The 5,323-nt window shown below is 38.9% G+C and overlaps 1 long non-coding RNA gene across 1 annotated transcript; it reads left to right on the top strand.

Moving 5' to 3' along the window:
• Nucleotides 1–4,353: 4,353 nt before the first annotated feature.
• On the top strand, nt 4,354–4,833 carry LOC116182728. Its single transcript, XR_004147600.1, has 3 exons — nt 4,354–4,445; nt 4,533–4,606; nt 4,670–4,833. It is a non-coding gene; the product is annotated as an uncharacterized LOC116182728 (long non-coding RNA).
• Nucleotides 4,834–5,323: the final 490 nt, after the last annotated feature.

Genomic DNA, 5,323 nt, shown 5'->3' on the forward strand with positions numbered 1-5,323 from the left:
AATCTGCTATAAGTTGTAAAATAAAACGATCCGCTTTGAGACGATCGTACTTTTGCTGTATCGCTTTACGCTCCTGAACTATTCGTCGTTTCAAGGCCATCTCCATATTATCCATGATCAACGGAACAGGTAAACAGATATCAATAGAACAGATCAACTGGAACAGGGTTTGTTCCCCAATAAAGCTGTATAAGCTGTTAGTTAAAGCTGTTCAGCTGCTAGGAAAACGAATGCAAATAATTGACGTTAAGACATACATGCTTCTTAAATTGAGTAGGATAAACATAGCTATTTTTACAGAAGGCCCAACGTATAAACTGGTAAACAGATAAACTAGTAAACAACTGAGCAGGTAAACAGATAAACAGCTATAACAGAAACAGATTTATTAAAAAAACAGATATTGTTTACCTGTTCATCTGTTTACCTGTTTATCTGTTTACCTGTTTATCTGTTTACCTGTTTATTTCTGAAGCTGTTTATTTTGAAAGCTGTAGGTATACTTGATAGCCGTGTTTTTACAACTGAAAAATAAGCACGTTTTCACGGTAGGTTCGTAGGTATTATACATAGTGAAACCTTTTCTGAAACGATCGTTTTGCACATAGGCATCCTTAGGGTATTAAGAGAAAGAATAAACGTTAAACTTTTATCGCTTTATTTACTAAAAAATTATGACATTGTATAATTGTTATGTATGTAATACACGTTTGCCAATGCACAATGACATTTTGGATAGGAATGATAATGATATAAACAGCTGGCTTCCAATTTAGGTAATGCAGGTTCCTCGTTGATCTCGACGACATCCTGCGATAAGGTTTTTCGTATAAATTCTGCCTTCTCCTTTCCCTTCACATATATAGCCTCCATTGGTGATACTAGCCGGCGAAGTATAATCGGAAATAAGTGGGGCGGTGTATGTCCTTCTTCCCATTTAATACAATGGTGGTTGTGCATCAGCCAGATTGCTTGTCTTTGATAGTTCACATCTAAGCTGCTAAATGAAAATGGAGGTTTGAACACAAAATGTGCAACTTGGTGCCCATTAAATACCGCCAACTCCTTTGGCGTAAATGTCGTTGTGGATGTTTTAAATCCTTGAACGCCAATAGCAATAACCATTTTCTGCTACCGATTCACCAACTGTTTCGAGCAGTATAGGGACTACTAGCACTACTGTACTGATTGAAAGCATCGCTAAGCTTATATTTTCAACTCGTGACCTTGAAAGTGGTTGACTGCGATGATTGGCGCTTGTTATATGTGAACTACCTCAGTTATTCCCAAAGGAATTGTATCAACGCCAAACAAATTCGGGTAGCGCGGGTTCCTGTTACGCAGAAAGAAGCCCTCGGCAGCGGTGGTGGAATTATCACAACTGCCAAAAATGAGGAGCTCATAAATATACACAGCCTCAATCTATTCACCTGTTACCTCTTCCTTCCGTTTCCAGTTCTCTAAATAGCATGACTCCACTGCTACGTCGATACGCGATTTATAAAGGGGCGAATTTCAAACGCGAAGCACATTACCGAAAAGGCCCCCAACCGTAATTCTAATTAGTTTTGCAGTGTCTAGGGGAAAATAGGATCTGTAACGTTGAATACCAAAATCTTAGACCAAAACGATGTGTACATTTGCTTATATGTATACTGTAATGTAAAAATAATTCATTGACTGACAGGCGGACATGCCATTGGATGTCACGGGGTACCTCATATATTCCTCAAAATAATTGCCCAAAGCCTCTCGGCGCGTAGGTAATGAACCACTTCCCACCTCGGTATGTAATCTAATACTTTTGGGAATGTTTATTTTAGGTGTGTAAGAAATTGTTTTGCTATTATAGGTGTTATAGGGGGGAGCGCCGTTAAGAGAGCTTTCTTATATACAGTTTATTTTTTAAATAATTCATGCACATCTTTTTTCTACATGCTAAATTCCTGCGCCCATCCTATCAGCACTCGTTATGAAGACTTATTTCTAAGGGGCAAGTAGTTATTGAAATCGGTTATCCACCTTAAAATATTTATGAAATCATCATGGTAGAACATACGCACATGCTCGGATGCGACTGTGATTATGCAACCACACTAGCCCCATTCTGCATTCGGAATAGTATGATACTGTGTTTAGTTGCATTAACTGCATCTTCGCGAAATGTCGGATGCAGTGTTGCAACCATACTAGCTCACTTCTGCATTCTGGGTTGCATAACAAAGCTATTAATTTACATCTTTCAATATAAATATATTTTAAAAGTGAACTTAAGAAATTCTTCAACACATTGAAAATCCTTCTTTCCAAGCGCCTCTCTTTTGGAAGAGTCCAGTTGTTTTGTCGACGGTTTGCGCATCCACCAGTTTGCAGCGGTATCCATATTTTTTTGGCCCGTCCGGCCAGTTCCTTACAGGTTGGTCGCTTCCAGAGCCGAAAAGTAGGCCGACGCTTTTCATTAGGTCTTCTTGACCTCCTTTTAGCCGCTCGGGAGTTGTTGATGTGGTTGTGTGACTGTAATCAATTATCGATTACGGTTCTACAAAATATTTCCACAAAAACTTACGGTACATTCGTAGGATTGGTTCCACACCACCTGAGTAGATATTAATTGAAGGGCATGCGATGGTGCTGGTATCCAAAAGTGATAAAGCCATGCAAAAAGAAAGCTGCAGCAGCAACTCCATTCTATCTGTGCTATGACCCTATTCGAAATGTCCCCCCATATTTACTGTAAACGAGTTATTATTTTTAACATGAGTGCGCAAAAATAGTAGGGGTGGGAGAGAAATATAAAACAGTTTGTACCTACTTCCGCAATAGTTGACCAAATTTTTTAATTATTAGATTCAAATTATCGTCGTCCTTCCGCCTTCGTATAATACCGGTGGGAAGCGGGAGGTCGCCGGGGGTGCACTGCCACTGCGTTTTTCTGCAGTCATTATTTTAGTTAGGGACTGTTGTTGTTAATTTGGTTGCCGTTTTTTTTTTGAAAATTCTTCCTTTGCATTCCCGGTTTTTGGTTGTAAGGTTTGGATACTTTTTCGCCATGACGTATGTCAGAAGAGAGACGCGAATGAACTAATGGAAAATTTCAACCAGTGTCTTTAGCGGAGATAAGAGGGATGAGCTACATGATGCTTGCAACAGACGTCTTTGTTTCAACACCTGCAGGGTCCCGGGGGGAATGTATTCGATTTAGATTCCAAAGTACAAGCGCACTATACAATTTTTCTTTGGTATACTTTTCTAATTTTCCAATTATACCTATAGCGCAACTTGCCGGTTTACCTACTGTAAATGAAGATTTACTAATATTCGTATTTACCCTCTTATACGTACCTACTCTTATTTAGTTCCATACGTATGTCTACAAAATATAGATTGTCAATGATAAGCAATTCGTGGAAACCAATTACAGCCACACGTAAATTATATCCTTGCTTTTTGGAAATTTTCCCCCCCGAGCAATGTAGTGTCTTTTATATAAGAACAAGGAAAACGCGATGTAGGTGCATAAGTACGTATATATATAGGCAAATGCCCCCCACTAAACGCTAATCGAAAAGGTGCTTATCTAACTGCTGCTGCTGCATTTCTTTACTGCCTTAACTATTGCAAAGCATTCTCGCGAAGTAATGATTAATTAAAAGGTGATGGGGAAAAAATAACTCTTCCAACTTTTTGACAAAAAACAAACGACTCGCAAAATCCTGTCATTGTTTTTTGGTGTTCCGCTAACAGCTAACTGGCCAACTGCGCTTTATAGACAGATATTACGAAAAAAACCAATTTAAAATTTATTTCGTAATGTCGTAATGAAGGGCTACCGCAAAATGCGATACTGTATTGTAGTTCTCCGAAACCACTATTTCTAATGAGGAATGTATATTACGAAATGCTAGTAAGTACGTCCAATATTAATTACCCTAACGAGAAATGTTTCATTTGATTTTGACCAAAACTACTTAGCCTAAAGAATAAATAGGTGACTTCCTTGACGTATTTACCACGTAAGGCGTTTTCAAAAAAACAAAGCGCCCTTGTTTCCGACCGTTATTCCTGGAAATGGGAGTATGCATTTCAGATCTAAAACAAAGATGTATCGTTTTCTCACTCGTTACACGTTCCGTCTTTAGTTTTCCGCTACGATCGCAATTTGCCTCCTATTTACTGTAGTTAAACGTAAAATGCGCGCGCGAGTCACACGCAATATGACATCACGAAAATTCTCAACGTTTCGAGCATCGGGCGCGAAAATTTCGCAACAAACGTTTCTAAAGCCACCTGTCGATCAACAACGGCCATCAACGACACGTTGGTGTTGGCTCCAGAAATAAACGCTGTGGTAAACAACGTGATGTCTCTTAGGTAAATTCGTATCAAAATGGGATTCCATTGAAATAGAGGCCCCTGTCATCAAAATCAATTCGCCCCACGATTGTGTTAAGTATACAACATTACTCTGATACCTTTTGAGTTGGGGCATTTAGATACTACGTTAAAAAGTAATTGTTTTCTTGTTTTTACAGAACAGAAAATGTAGTGGACACACATCCGTAGCGCGGTTAGAATGAGGGTCTGCTACAGATTTTCTGTTTGCCTGGTGAGTTTTTTAGTACCTTCAATAAACGATTTTTTTCATTCTCCAATTTTCTTTTTTTAAAAGTTGAACGTAATCCCTCAAATTGCTGGAAACGATGAGATCACCTAAACTGCCTCCACCACCAACCGCTCCGGTGGAGGTCATGATTGAAACTTTATCGTAACGGGCGAATTATTGATTACAGGGACGCAAAACAACTTGAATCTCCCTCGATGCCCTTCGTCGTTTTGCCGCACCAAAGGTAGGTACGTTGTGGTTGGAGCCCATTTAACGATCCAAGGGATATTCGCAACCCACACCTTCGGGGGGGATTGCAGCGCAAACTAAATGTTTCAACACAAGAGGCGGGATGGAATTCAAAGAATGGCATTTTTTTTTCTTAATGAAACACGATTATTTGTAGTCTAATGGTTTTATTTACAACACTATTTACATAATCTTTTTTCAAAAATAGCTAATGTTTACATAAATTTTAAGTTTGTGGTCTTTCCTAACGGTCGGTCCTGCACTTGTAATGAACTCCTCGTTTGTCTTCAAGGATTCTTGGAACTCGCTCAGCCGATTACCTACTTTGAAATACTCGTAGAACCGCAGTGGTAGTACGCATTTATAATTTTCTGTTTCCTGTACTATTCGGTCACCATACTTTGTGTTTATGATATCGATATTCAGAATTTTAAACTTTTCCTCCACTTCCATATCCTTTACGTTCTTAAA

This window comes from Photinus pyralis, unplaced genomic scaffold (assembly GCF_008802855.1).
Source record: "Photinus pyralis isolate 1611_PpyrPB1 unplaced genomic scaffold, Ppyr1.3 Ppyr1.4_unclustered_Scaffold7253, whole genome shotgun sequence".
Taxonomy (NCBI): domain Eukaryota; kingdom Metazoa; phylum Arthropoda; class Insecta; order Coleoptera; family Lampyridae; genus Photinus; species Photinus pyralis.